The 16,443-nt window shown below is 35.4% G+C and overlaps 1 pseudogene; it reads left to right on the top strand.

Moving 5' to 3' along the window:
- The first annotated feature begins 506 nt into the window (after positions 1-506).
- LOC111150380 overlaps positions 507-16,443 on the top strand; it is a 40,527-nt pseudogene continuing 24,590 nt past the window's right edge.

The following is a 16,443-nucleotide window of genomic DNA, read 5'->3' on the forward strand; positions in this document are numbered from 1 at the left end:
TACACATTTTTTAAACCAAAAGGCCAGTTAGTCTCTCACCAAGATAAAGAACATGTTCCCACCTCCCCAAATCCCTAACACTCTCCCTCTTCTTCCCTCTCTTTCACACAAGAACACTATAATTGCACTATAATTTAATTATATTCACAAAATTTGTTAACGTGTCCTTCTCTCATTCTAAGCTGTGTACTCCTCATGGGTAAAAAATGAGTCTTATGCATGTTTGTGCTCTGCCCCCTTCGGTCTAGCACATTACCTAGAATAAAGTGGTTTTTCCTGATTATTCTCTTTGAGTGATTAAAACCACAAATACAAGTGTTGATTCCTTTGAAATATTTGTTATGAAAGTTAAACAGGTGTTCAAGAATTATTTCCAAGCTCAAACAGTTTTTCAAAGACTAAAGCAAAAGGAAGACAAATAACAAATTCTGGAGATCCTTTTTAGCAATACTTCAACCAAACAGCGAATAAGTACATTCCTTCCATTGATACTTATGAGCTACAGAATGGTCCCAATTGGACAGTTTCATGCAGGTCTGAATATACACATTTGGGTTGAATTTGAGCAAGAGAAGATATCTGTGAAGATGGTCAATCATACTATCCGTGAGTGGATCTATAGTAAGGACGTTTAACTGTTCCAGCGTTAGAGAGATGAACTTAAGAATTATTACTGTGAGAAATGGGTGAGGGCTTCAGTTGGTGATAATAGAAGGTAATGCTGAGCAACAATGAGGTTTGAAATCATACATTTATTATAGAGTTATCAGCCCATGATTCTGGAAATTTTGATATATTTGAGTTTCAAGAACAGTTTGCAAAACTTGTATTTTATGCCCTATTTTCTCTTTCAGTATAAACCTTCAATAGGGAATGAATAAGTCACAGGGATGAAAGGTACAGCATAGGACATATAGTCAGTGGTATTGTAATAACATTGTATGGTGACAGATGGTGGCTACTTTTGTGGTGAGCATAGCATAATGTGTAGAGTTTTTGAATCATTATGTTGTACACCTGAAATTAATATAACATGCTGTGTCAAGTATACTTCAATTTAAAAAAATGAAATAAGTTAATTAAAAAATATATATGCTTACAATATTATAAGCTAGTTAATAGTTGGGACCATGTCTTTGCCTCTTTAATAATAAGCACACTCTCATAGTTGGTATCCAAAAATATATTATTGATTGCTTCATACAGGGATGGAAGAAATAAGAGTAAGAATATTAAACATGCTAGAATTCTCCATATAGCCATTATGGAGTAACAGGTATCAGACTTACCCTCTTATCATGAAGTACTATAACATTTCACAAATTATTTGTGGTAATAATGTCTAGGTATTGAGCATAGATAGCTCAAAACTTTGAAACTTAAGAGAAAGAAACACATGAGGTGAGTTGCTTTTCAATCTGGCTTTTTATCTGGGGCCACTTTTGAGGAGATAGAAAAGGGAGTTGGAACCTAAGTAGACTAATGGGAGAAACAATACAAATGGTGACTGACCTTTCACCAAAAGTAGTTGATGCCATAACATTATGGAACAACATCTTTAAAATGCTGGAGGAGGGGCACCTGACTTTCTCAGTAAGTACAGCATGTGACTTTTGTTCTCAGGGTCATGAGTTTGAGCCCCATGTCAGCATAGAGTTTACTTTAAAAAAAAGTAAATTAAAAAAAAAATAAAATGCTGGAAGAAAAAGAGAAGAAAGAAAACCTATAAATTCAGAATTCTATATCCATTGAAAATATCCTTCAAAAAAGAGGATGATAGAAGAAAACATAAGAAAAATATTTGTGACCCTGAGTTAGGCAAAGATTTCTCAGACATAACACCAAAGGCATAATACAAAACAGAGGAAACTGGTAAGTTGAACTTTATCAAAATAAGGAATGTTTGTGTTTTTTTGTTGTTTGTTTGTTTTATTATTATTTTTTTTAGATTGAGAGCAGTAGTTTGTTACTATCACATGCACTCACAGGCAAGGGAAGGAGGATTTCATATGCTATACAGAACCACAAAGGGGTTGCATTTGGAAATAGAGTGAGAAAACAGAGGCTGTGGGGAGACAGGCTTTGTAGTATCAAAAGGGTGGAGTGTACCTGGTTGTCATTGGCTCCTTTGAATAATTCTGCCACTTGGCAGTGAACTGAACCTTATTTCTGAAATAAATGGGAACTGAACTTGATCTATCTGATGGGGAGTGTTATTCAGCTAGGGAATCTTTTCCATGAGAGCAGAGTGGGAAAGAGAACTCACAGTCACCCCATTTGAGGCTCTCCTACTTTTACCTTATGTCAAGGTAGTGCATAATATTGGAATGAGTTCATAAGTATTCACTTAAAAATTTTTTTTAACTACATACACTTTCTCTCTTTCTTTATGTCTCTTTTTTAATATGATAATTTAAATATTTATAAGAAGAAGTGGTGCTGAAGGAAGAGCGTGAAAGTTGTTTCAATTAGCAATTTAAGTGAAACTCTAGATTAGGTGTCTTCAGAAGCAAATATGTGTGTGTGGGCGGGGGTATGGTCGTTATTGGAATGTCTGCCCTTCAGAAGACACTGTTGAGGCAATAAAATGGCAAACCAAAGACAGGGAAAAATATATGCAAGTCACATATTTGAGAAAGAATTTATGTCCAGAATATATTAACCAAAATCAGTAATATGGCAAAAAATTTTAAACAAACTTCACCAAAGAAAATACACAAATGGCAAATCAGTGCACGAAAAGATGCTTAATATTATTAATCATTAGGGAAATCCAAATTAAAATCATGATGAGGTATCACTACTCATCTATTAGAATGACAAAAAAAAATCCTGATAAGTACTGGCAATGATGTGAAACACCTGGAAATACATCACTAGTGAATGCTAAATGGTACAGCCACTTTGGAAAATAGGTTAGTGGTTTCTTATACAGTTAAATGTACAAGCCATGTATTTACACAAGCAAAATGAATGAAAATATATGTTCACACAAAAATCTGTTCACATATGTTTATAGTGGCGTTCTGCATGCATAGTCACCAAAATTTGTAACAACACAAATGTTCCTTAAATGCAGAATGGATAAGCACATTGTAGTTTGTCCACATGAAGAAATACTACTCAGCATAAAAAGAATGAATTATTGATATATGCAATGACTTGGATATATCACAAATGTATTTTGTTATGTGAAAGAAGCTAGCATCAAATGGCTACATAGAGCATGATTTCATTTATATGATCTTTTGGAAAAGATGAAACTATGGGGACAGAAAGTAGTTCAGTGGTTGCTTTTGACTGGTAGTAGGTGGATAGGTTGACTTTATTTTTTTTTATCATCAAGCATTTTTTATTTTATTATTTTTATTAACATATGATGTATTATTTGTTTCAGGGGTACAGGTCTGTTAACAATTCACAGTGCTCACCATAGTACATACCCTCCTCAGTGTGGATGGGTTGACTTTAAAGGGTCACATGGGAATACATTTTGGGTGATGACATTGTTCTATATCTTGATTAAGGAGACATTTGTCTATGTGAGTTTGTCAAAGCTAGCAGAACTATATAAGAAAAAAAAAAGATTTGGAGTGCCTGGGTGGCTCAGTTTGTTGGGCATCCAACTCTTGGTTTCAGCTCTGTAGTGATCTCAAAGTTGTGGGATTGGGCTCTGTGCTCAATGTGGAGTCTCCTTGGGATTCTCCCTCTCCCTCTGCCCTCGCCCGGCTCTCTCTCCCTCTCTCTTTCAAAATAAATAAATAAAATCTTTTTAAAAAAAGATTAATTTTACCTTATGCAATTTGTACATTTTTTAAAAAATGAAAAATAGTAGGGTATAATGACCATTTTCAGATAAACAAAAGCTGAGGAAATTTGTTGCCAGGAGACCTAACCTCTGAAAGATGATAAAGAAAGTTCTTCAGGCTAAAGAGAAATGGCACTAGAAGAAAACTCAAATCTATAACAAAAAAAAGAAAAGTAATAGAAATGGTAAATATGTGGGTGAATATAAAGGCTGTCTCTTTTTCTTTTAGCTTCTATATTTCTTTAAGAGAAAGCTGATATTTGGGCACCTGGGTGGCTCAGTGGATTAAAACCTCTGCCTTCTGCTCAGGTCGTGATCTCAGGGTCCTGGGATCAAGCCCCACATTGGGCTCTCTGCTCGGCGGGGAGCCTGCTTCCCTTCCTCTCTCTCTGCCTGCCTCTCTGCCTACTTGTTATCTCTGTCAAATAAATAAATAAAATCTTTTAAAAAAAAAGAAAAAACTGATATTTAAAGCATAAATAATATATTTTGGTATTTTTAATATATGTAGAAGTTAAACGTATAACAAAATAGCACAAAGTATAGGAGGGAAAATAAAATCATACTCTTTTATTTATTTATTTTTGAAAGGAAAAATAGGGGGAGAGGGAGAGAGAGAATCTTAAGCAGGTTCCATGCCCCCAGCATGAAGCCCAACACAGGGCTCAATTTCACAACCCCAAAATCATGACTTGAGCCAAAATCAGAAGTTGGACACTCAACCAACTGAGCCACCCAGGCACCCTGTGAATCATACTCTTTTAAATGTTTCAACTTTTACATGAAGTAGTATGATAGTAATTCTAAGTAGACTGTGATAAATTAGAGATGCATATTATAATCCCAAGAGAAAGTAGTACAAGTAGGACAAATATAAGAATCAAAATCCAATAGAGGACATCAAATAAAAGACTACAAATATTCAAATAACACAAAAGAAACAATAAATGAAGACTGAAAAATATGTAAGGGACAAATAGAAAAGAAATAGCTTAGAAGATAGATTTAAATGAAACCATATAAAACCCTGCCAATTCATTAGGAAGACATCACAATCTTAAAAGTGAATGGATCAAATAAGAGAACTATAAAATAGATGAAATAAAAGCTGACAGAACTAAAATAAATACAAAAGGCCACATAGTAGGCAATTTCATTACCCTTCTCTCAGTAATTGATAAAACAAGTGGGCAAAAGATCATATAGGGCTGTAGACTATTTGAACAACACTATCAACTAACTCAACCTTATTGACATTTATAGATCACCTCAACAATTACTGAACATAGTTTTCATGTGCACATAAAATTTCTATCAAGATAGACAATATATCGGGCAGTAAATATGTACCAATAAATCTGAAAAGACTAAACACTCACAGAGTATGTTCTTTGAAAACAACAGAAATAAATTAGAAATCAATAATAGTAGGATAATTAGAAGATTCCTCAAACTTTGGAAATTAATCAACACTTTGAAATAATCCATGGATAAAAGAATATATCACAAAGAAAATTAGAAAATATATCCAACTAAGTTCAAATGAAAACAGCATGCCAAAGTTTGTGGGGTGCTACTAAAGTGATATATAGAGGGAAATTTATACCTTCACATGTTTATTTTAAAAATAAGATTTAAGGGACGCCTGGGTGGCTCAGTTGGTTAAGCAGCTGCCTTCGGCTCAGGTCATGATCCCAGCGTCCTGGGATCGAGTCCCACATCGGGCTCCTTGCTTGGCGGGGAGCCTGCTTCTCCCTCTGCCTCTGCCTGCCATTCTGTCTGCCTGTGCTTGCTCTCTTTCCCTCTCTCTCTCTGACAAATAATTAAATAAAATCTAAAAAAAAAAAAAAAAAAAAAAAAAAAAAAGAAAAATAAGATTTAAAATCAATGACTAAATTTCTATTTTAAAGGCCTTGGACTACCTAAGTTGAGGGCTCTCTATAATGTTGCAATTCTGAGGTATTGTGGTATTATAAATAGATATGCAAATACATCAGAGGAACAGAATAGATCTACCAGAAAAAGACTCACACTTACACACTCAACTGATTTTCAAGGAAGAGTTCAATGTAATTCAAAGGAAAAAGGAAAATATCTTCCACAAGTTGGGTATAATAACCATATGGGAAAAAAATTAACCTTGACTCCTTCCTTACATGATACACAAAAAATAATTTGAGGTAGATTAAGATCTAAATGTAACAGTTAAAACTGTAAAAGCTTTAAAAAATATTGCAGAATATCTTTGCAAATACAGAATCAGCAAAGATTTCTTAGAGCAGCCACACAAAAAACATTGAACTTAATGATAAACTGGACTTTGAAATAAAAAAGAATTCTGTTTTTCAATTTTTGTCTTTATGAAAAACAAATGCAAGCAACACAGAGGTTGAAAATATTAACAACACATATATCTAAGGACTTGTGTCCAGAATATATAAAAATCTCTCAAAAATGGCTAATAAAAAATGGACAAAATACTTAAATGCTACCTGAAAGAAGATATGTGAATAACCTATAAGTACATGAAAAGATTCTCAATGTTATTAGACATCATGAAAATGAAAATTAAAACGACAGTGGTACAACCACTTGGAAAACTGGTTGGCAATTTCTTAAACAATTAAATATACACCGCCCTTATAATCCATTGATTCCACTTCTTGGTAATTTTTTTCCCACTCCTTGGTATTCACTTGAAGTTAAAAATATTGGTTACACAAAACCTTATATGAGAGTGTTTATAGGAGTCTTATTCATAATAACCAAAAACTGGAAATAACCCCGAAGTCTATTAGTAAGATAGTAAAGTGATATGTTCATATAATGAAATAATATTTAGCAATAAAGGAAGAACCTTGTCAAAAAGAACCCCAAGTGTAAGATTTATATACTATCAGGACAAACACAAAAACACAGAAACACTGGTGGAAGAAAAAGATGGGAGAGTGGTTATAAATTCTCAGTGTGGGCGAGGAAGGTTGTTTTGATTCTTCCTGGATGTATCTTGATATCTTTGTTAAGGGACTCAACTTTCCTAAGCTAAAGGGGGATTAAAAATTGGTTTACCTATAGGGGTAGTATTGATTGGGGAAAGGGGAATGGATAAGGAAGATGTGGTCCATATACACTATGGAGTATTATGCCTCCATCAGAAAGGATGAATACCCAACTTTTGTAGCAACATGGACGGGACTGGAAGAGATTATGCTGAGTGAAATAAGTCAAGCAGAGAGAGTCAATTATCATGTGGTTTCACTTATTTGTGGAACATAACAAATAGCATGGAGGACATGGGGAGTTAGGAGAAGGGAGTTGGGGGAATTGGAAGGGGAGGTGAACAATGAGAGACTATGGACTCTGAAGAACAATCTGAAGGGTTTGAAGAGGTGGGGAGGTGGGAGGTTGGGGGAACCAGGTGGTGGGTATTAGAGAGGGCACAGATTGCATGGACCACTGGGTGTGGTACAAAAACAATGAATACTGTTATGTTGAAAATAAGTTTAAAAAAAAAATGATTAAAAAATATATATATATTCTAAAAAAATATTTAGCAATAAAAAATAAGGCACATTTACAATAAAATGTCATTGAATTGTGTACTTGCATTAATGCTTATTTCATTATATATAAATTTAATTCAGCAATTTTATAAATTTATACATTAATACTTTGAGAAAAGATATTTAAGCTGAATAATACAAGGGGACATTGGCTCCTCATGTAATTATTTTTCTTTTCTGATCCAGTTTGTTTGACCTACAAATATTTTATGATATATACCCGTGGAACCTCAGTGAAAACAACCTTCTGTTCTCTGGCTCTATTCTTAAGAGTTATTCAAGGTCACCCCATGCACATTTATTGACTCTACAGTCAACATTAGCTTTTCTTTTCTTAAATCTTTTAATTTTTCTGGGATGCCTGGGTGGCTCAGTTGGTTAAGTGGCTGCCTTCGGCTCAGGTCATGATCCCAGCGTCCTGGGATCGAGTCCCACATCGGACTCCTTCCTTGGCGGAGAGCCTGCTTCTCCCTCTGCCTCTGCCTGCCACTCTGTCCGCCTGTGCTCACTCGCACTCTCTCTCTCTCTGACAAATTTAAAAAAAAAATCTAAATTAAAAAAAATTTTTTTTAACTTTTTATTTTTCTTTTAATTAAAAAAAAATTTTTTTTTTCAGTAGGTTGCATGCACAGCACGGAGCCCAACACAGAGCTTGAACTCACGACTCTGAGATAGTATCAAGAGTTAGATGCATTACCAACTGAGCCACCCAGGCACCCTGTCAACTTTTAAATCAAATCTACATGAACCATATAACTCCTGTTATTTCTGTGAATCTAAGTTATCGACTTTGGCAAGGGCAGTGGGAAGATTAATTTATTTTGCTCAGGGATATTGGAGAATACACCAGGCAGATTATTGAATAATGCTCCCTAAAATACCCTTTAATCTGCAGTGCTGGATAAAAATTAGATAAAAATCACAAACTACATTAGTGGTCTGGATAAAATGAATTCAAACTTACTTTTAAATTAGTTGGAGTAGAATTATCCTATTTTCCTGCTTATCACTTCTCCTTTAGGAGGTGTGTTAATTTGCAAATGGAGCTGTTTCTGGAGGAAATATCAACTATTTGCAACTATTTGTAGCACTTAGATGAAGCAGACCAGAGGACTCTTGACACAAACAATATGATTAGGCGTGACATTGTAACTGACCGTAGCAGGTTGCTGAAAATTTAAAGAGGCTGCCCTTTTTTGGTCCTGATTAGAATCCCATCATTCATCTGTTCTAGCTAATCTCAAAAAGGAAAAGTATGGGGAAACTTAGATGTCTGCAGCTTTCAGAAATTCGTTCATCTGTTGCCAGGCTAAGTGAATTATTTATCAATGACTCAGCACATCTCTGGTGTTTGAAGACATACTGCACAAATTTAAAATAAGCTTTTATTTATTTCTGCAGCCAGGAAACACACCCAATTAAAATAAACAATTTGGAAAGATTTTTGTTCCTGAAAGTTATGAATAATTTCTTCAATATAAATGTTCAGTGTCTGCATTTTGTGAGCCACTATGAACTTAGACTCCAATGCAATTTCAGTTCCCACCTTTTCACACGTTAAATGGCATGAATAACTGTTAAATGCCCATGTGTTGTAAATAAAATCTCAGGAGATATTAGAATAGAAAATACAGCAGAATGGAGCTGAAGCCACACTTAACTGCTTCCTAACAGAACCTCAGTTTTGTTTAGGTATGTACTTCATTTCCTGCTCCAGAGGGAGTTCCCATTTGCCAAAGGAATAAGAGCATAGAATTTCTTCTGGTTATTCTTGCTCCACAAAGGTCATGTGACCTAAGTTAGATCAGAATAAATTTTATTCCATGTTTTGAAGAGAAGTTACTCTTATTTGTTTTACTAAACAAGAAAGTAAATACCCCCGTTGCTGTTGGCATTTTCTTGAAAAGAAGTTGTTGTTAAGGAAAGCAAAGAAGAAATTTATATTTTACTGAATCGGTGAATCACTGATGTTTCTATACTTGACCCTGCACTACCTCTAGTCTTCCTGGTATGCAAGAAAATATATTTCCTTATTGTTTGGGAGAGTTTAGTTTAGTATTTCTTATCAAAAACTATTCTTCTAAACAACATGGAAGTATGTCATTATCTACTCTGGCCTTGATTCATAGTAAAATATTTTGTTGTTGGACTGAGTTTTAGGCTAAAATAATTCTTGTCTACATTGTTAGCAACAGAAAATAAGTGAATACATTTTAGTTCATATAATGTAATCCAATTCAGAAGGGATTTACCAGACCATCTCTAGGAATGTAAGAAGATAGCATTGTTGGTAGCTGAGAGACTGATTCCAAAAATCTTCTAAATTATGGAATACCTCAGAACTGAAAAAGCCTCAAGTATTAAATTGTCACACATACACACACAGAACATAGAGGCAAACAATTATCAACCAAAGGGAATTGGACTGAAGTATAGTAATTTTAGAATATTGAGATTCAAGGAGAAGTAATTTCTATTATATCTACTCTGTGACTATTGAATGATTATATATGGCAATGGCCTTGTTGGAAGTTCTCTGCACTGTTAGGGAATTGTGATTCAATTTAATTGCAGATAGAGCATGAGATCCTGATGAAAAACAGAATGGAGATTATTTCTCTTAAGTGTGATAAATAGGAAAAATATGACCTGTGCTTAAACTATCATCAATACAAAGGTAATTTTACAATGTGAACTTAACTTTCACAAGTTAGGAAAATGATAATCATTGCTAAATCATTAAAGAATGAGGCTACTGTGAGATGATCAGAAGAAAGGAAGATAGGAAAGAAACAGAATCCTAAAAAAAAAAAAAAAAAGCACAATCTTTGTCATCCATGTAGCAAAATATCAAGGGTACTATTGAAGCCATAAGAAAGATTTCAGTACAAGATGGTGATGTAGGAGGCTCCTGAATTCACCTCCTCTAATGAACACATAGAATCTACAGCTACACACAGAACAATTCTCTCTAAAAGAAATCCAGAAACTGGCTGAGCAACTCCAACACACTGGGTGAACAAGAAAATACCCACATCACAGAATCAGCTATTTTCTTCACTTCCTTTGTCACTTCTATGTCCCTCTCACACCTGGATTCTTGAAATGCCTACCTACGGGGTCCTTTGCTCTCTTCTGCTTTCCAGCCCTTCTCTTTCCACTATTTTACATTGTTTTATTTGAACACTCCTCTAGCACAATAATCATCTATTCTTTCATCCTTCCTGCATTTTTTTTTGCCTTCAACCATTATCTTCTTTCCAATCCAGAAATAACCTACCATTTTCCTGCAGGCCAAGTCTATCTTGAGACTTGGTCGACATAATGCTTTGAGATGAATAAAATGTAATACTACTAAGCAACTCAAAGCAACAAACCACTGACAAATGTAACAACATGGATGAATCTCAAAAACATTATATTGAGCAAAAAGAGCCAAACCTAAATTGGCTGCATCATTCCATTTATATTAAGTTTTTGAAAAGGTCAATCTAAGTTATCATGAAATCCAACCTATTCTTAACTGTCAGGTGGGGAATTGACTGGAACTGAGAATAAGGGAATCTTTTTTGGGTAAAGGAAACATTCTATAACTTGTTTGGGGTAAAGGTTAGATGAGTATATGCATTATCAAAATTTATCATAGTACATATTTAAAATCTCTATAAATAATATATGTAAATTATATCTAAAAGTTTGGAAGAATGAGGACTCTAAGTTAAAAAAACTAACAAAATTTGGGGAGTCTGGCTGTCTCAGTCGGGAGAGCATGCGACTCTCCATCAGGGTCATGAGGTCACACGACTGGCGTGGGGCTACTTAAAAAACAAAGACTCTTAAGAGCTCTTTCAAACAACTGCAGAGTGTGGACCTTATTTGGATTCTGAATTAAACTACCAAAATGAAAAGAATAAAATTTGAAAAAAAAACCTTAACAAAAGTTATTATAAATTAATGTTTAAGTAATTTTTTTAAATGGCTGCCAATATTTTCAACTTATAAGTCTGTGTTTCTAGGGTGTCTGGGTGGCTCAGTCGGTTAAGGATCTACCTTTGGCTCAGGTCATGATCCCAGGGTCCTGGGATGGAGTCCCCTGTCAGGCTTCCTGCTCAGTGGGAAGTGAGCTCCTCCTTCTCCCTCTGCTGCACCCCCTGCTTGTGCTCTTTCTCTCTCTCACATAAATAAATAGAATCTTTTTTAAAAAAGGAATCTGTTTCTAACTTTTTATAGAAAATAGGAAGACCTGGAAACATTGAACCCACATTTTCAAATAAGCCTAGCAGCTGGGCTTAGGATCAAATAAATTCTTACAATCCCAGTGGCACAGAGACCCTGCCGTTCTCCAATGTGTCTTTCATACAACCAATCTCATTCATTTATGTTATTTCGGCAGGCACATAGGTACTTGTGTTCATGACTCTGGTCATATCCATTTCATTCATTTAGCCTTTTTTTTTGTTGTTTGGACCATTGCCCAAATTCTAGTTCTTAGAACTGATGTGACCATTTTCATTGTATTTGGGCAAACTGGAGTGTCTTAAGATTACACATACTTTTTTTTTTTAAGATTTTATTTGTTTGTCAGAGAAAGCGCACAATCAGGGGGAGCGGCAGGCAGAGGGAGAAGCAAGCTCCCCGTTGCACAAGGAGCTCAATGCAGGACTCAATCCCAGGACCCTGGGATCATAACCCAAGCTGAAGGGACATGCTTAACCAACTGAGCCAACCATGCACCCCAGATTACACACACATTTCAACAGCATACTAGCAGTGTCACTGAAGTGACAGGCCCAAAATTTACCCGATACAATAGATAGGAACCTTAGCAGAGACAGGTCATTATCATTGAACCAGAAACCCTGGAATTAAGAACCTTTTATAAGGGCACAAAGATGTAATAAAATAATAAAAAATACAGACTGCCTACACATAATGAAGACACTACTTTGTGAGTGATAAACCTTTCCCATATTTTTCCTGAGGTTCAATTTATCAAGATATCAAATCCTAAAATTTCTCTCATTGAAATCTGAGTGTATCTCATTCCACAGTGATATTTTTTCCAAAGGTCTTGTAATTAAACACAGAACACTTAAGTGATTTTATTAATGAGATTTCCTGCTAGTTTAAATTTATTTCATCTTTAAGGCTGCCTGAACATTTTACATGTCACAAAAATATTTTTAAGGATTTTTTAATGGAAAAGTAACTGAAATAGGTTGGATCAAAATAAGCTTCTCTTTCCATCAGAGACCAGGCATGAAATATTTCCATTCAGATGGAGGATTTTTTGGCTTATAGTCACCTGATGAGTGAGATATGAAAATCAGATTTCTAGCTTAGCTAGGGAATTTTATGTAGGAGACTATATTACTCTCATTTCTATTCAGTAGCGTGTACATTGAAAACAGAAACACTGCAATTAAGTAATCATCCAGTTTCCTCATAAAAACACATTGTTTCAGATGATATCAAGAGGACATGATAAGCAATCTATAGGACTTAGAAATGTAACATACCAGCAAAATGTTTTGAAACCCATTGTCAACAGTATTTACAAGGCAGGGCAAGAGAGGGTGGGTGATAAGAAATGACACAATGGCTGGAAAGGTCTGTTAACAAACACCTGTAGATTGCAATTTGAAATTAAATTTTCTTGTCATTAAAGAGAAATGAATTTTAAGTAAGCATGTCATTTACTTCCCTGTAAACATCTCCACCGATTCACTTATCTGGGTTGCTAGCCAACAGGGTCTCAGTTGCATTGTGCATTGTAGCATCTACAAGGCAGAAAATAATAATTTGCATTACTAAATTAGGGAGAAAATACAAATTAAATTAAGTTGAATTTCTGCTTCTCGCACCAGTACTGAACAGGGAGAGTTCTGGTATGAAATAAGACATTTGGGTTTGGCCAAGTATTCTAAGCCCAGGGAGGTTAAGTGACTAACAGTGATAAACTTTTCTTAGACACACTTGGAAGGTTCAGATAAATTTAAACTTTGAGTCATGCTGGGAAATGAAGGAGGGTAAGGAGGGAGAAGAGAGACCAGAGTGACATTGCAATCAATTGTGCAATAGTGTTTACAAATGTTGGCCTGGATTTAGAGCTTTCAGGAACAGAGTTAAATTATACCAGGCCAGTGTCCTGAATGGCTTTGTGCAGTGAGGCACTTGTCAAGTTCCAGAATGCTGCTTCCAAAGCATTCATGCCCTTTCCCACTAAACTAGGACAGTGGTGTTTAGATATTAAGTTGGTGTCTTCATGGATATTAAACCTCCTAAAATAATATTTGATTTCTCTCTATATGACATAGTCAAGGGAGTAAGAAATTTGAGATCTGAAATGTCCAGATTATTATCTGACCTTTCTGAATTTAATAGAATACAGTCAGATACATTTTTAAAACTTTATCTCTAATGCAATTAAAGGTAGTGATTTGAAACCCCCAAATAATGAGCATATACTATACTTTGTGCTTTATATTAATTACCTGATATAATCCTCACCATGTCTCTATGAGATAAGGTTTATTCTTATTATAACTCTTATTCTACAAATGAGGAATCTGAGAGTTTAATTTGTTCACAGTCACTACGCTAGTAAGTGGATGATTTGGGATTTAAATTCTGATCTGTCCTACTTCAAAGTATTTTAAAACATATGTTGTGGCACATTGCTGCTGGGATACTGATCAACCATTTTTTAAAAAAAAATTTTAAAAATTACAGTAGAACAAGGCAGAGTAGAAAATATTAGGCAGCAATGAAGGTAGCAACAGTTCATGAAACTTTTGTTTCAGATGTGTATATATGTATGCAGCATGTATATAATGATCTAAAATAAAAATGCATTTCTTGCTGTATCACAGTAAAAGAGAAATTTAAAAAACACTGCAGTCTACATTCTCAAATCAAAATAATCTGTGGGAATTATAATATACAAAAAAAGAATCCCCCTAAAATAAAGTACCATAACTGGAAGATTTGATGGGTAACTTCCTCAGCTTTAGAGGCTGTGTGGGCTGTTTTACATTTTCTCCTTTACTAGATGTATCAGCCTCTATTTCTCAGATGACCCTGGATTCTGCAGTTCATAGCTTGACCAACTACTGCATGGCACTTAAGTGTACACAAGATCTCATATGATGCCATTTAACACTGTGTGTTACAGTTTATTCAAATATTAGAGAATATAGAGCTTAAATATCTTTCCCATAGTCACCCAACTAGTACAAGACAGAAATAAGAATCAGCTATAGACACTGTGATGTGTCCCCTTCTCCTCATACTTCCTTTAGATGGCATATGGCAGGTGTTCCATGCACACACATTTTTCGGGCCCCCTGCAGAAAACAGGATGCTTAAGAAGTGTGAGGCTTCTTTGCTCTTTCATAGTTTTGCTATTGTGGACATTGCTGCTATAAATATTTGGGTGCATGTGCCCTTTCGGATCACTACATTTTTGTATCTTTAGGGTAAATACCCAATAATGCAATTGCTAGGTCATAGGGTAGCTCTATTTTCAGCTTTTTGAGGAACTTCCATGCTGTTTTCCAGAGTGGCTGCACCAGTTTGCATTCCCACCAACAGTGTAGGAGGGTTCCCCTTTATCCGTATCCTCACCAGCATCTGTCATTTCCTGACTTGTTAATTTTAGCCATTCTGACTGGTGTGAGGTGGTATCTCGTCGTGGTTTTGATTTGTATTTCCCTAATGCCGAGTGACGTGGAGCACTTTTTCATGTGTTTATTGGCCATTTGGATGTCTTCTTTGCAGAAATGTCTGTTCATGTCTTCTGCCCATTTCTTAATTATATTATTTGTTCTTTGGGTGTTGAGTCTGATAGGTTCTTTATAGATTTTGGACACTAGCCCTTTATCTGTTAGGTCATTTGCGAATATCTTGTCCCATTCTATCAGTTGTCCTTTGGTTGGTTTTGTTGACTCCTTCCTTTGCTGTGCAAAAGCTTTTGATCTTGACTAAGTCCCAATATTTCATGTAGTATATATATATATACATATATATATGTATACACACACACACACACACAATGGAATACTACGCAGCCATCACTACCCCCCCCCCCGAAATCTTGCTATTTGCAATGACATGGATGGAACTAGAGGGTATTATGCTAAGTGAAATAATCAGAGAAAGACAATTATATGATCTCTCTGATATGAGGAATTTGAGAGGCAGGGCGGGAGGTTATGGGGGGAAGGGAGGGGAAAAAAATGAAACGAATGGGACCAGGGAAGGAGACAAACCATAATAGACTCTTAATCTCAAGAAAGAAACTGAGGATTGCTGAGGGGTGAGGAGGGGAAGGATAGGGTGGTTAGGTTATGGACATTGGGGAGAATATGTGCTATGGTGAGTGCTGTGAATTGTGTAAGACTGACAATTCACAGACCTATACCCCTGAAGCAAATAATACATTATATGTTAATCTTTTAAAAGTGTGAGTCTTTAGTGCATCACTAGTGCTGATAAGATAATGTGGCTGCTCATGGTACTGGCATAAAAACAGACACATAGACCAGTGGAACAGAGTAGAGAGCCCAGATATGGACCCTCAACTCTATGGTCAAATAATCTTCGAAAAGCAGGAAAAAATATACAGTGGAAAAAAGACAGTCTCTTCAATAAATGGTGCTAGGAAAATTGGACAACTACATGTAGAAGAATGAAACTTGACCATTCTCTTACACCGTACACAAAGATAAACTCAAAATGGATAAAAGACCTCAAAGTGAGACAGGACTCCATCAGAATCCTAGAGGAGAACATAGGCAGTAACCTCTTTGATATCAACCACAGCAACTTCTTTCAAGATATGTCTCTAAAGGCAAAGGAAACAAAAGTGAAAATGAACTTTTGGGACTTCATCAAGATCAAAAGCTTCTGCACAGCAAAGGAAACAGTCAACAAAACGAAGAGGCAACCCACAGAATGGGAGAAGATATTCACAAATGACAGTACAGACAAAAGATTGATATCCAGGATCTACAAAGAACTTCTTAAACTCAACACACACAAAACAGATAATCATGTCAAAAAAATGGGCAG

Source organism: Enhydra lutris, unplaced genomic scaffold (assembly GCF_002288905.1).
Source record: "Enhydra lutris kenyoni isolate GAN:26980312 unplaced genomic scaffold, ASM228890v2 scaffoldscaffold23, whole genome shotgun sequence".
Lineage (NCBI taxonomy): Eukaryota > Metazoa > Chordata > Mammalia > Carnivora > Mustelidae > Enhydra > Enhydra lutris.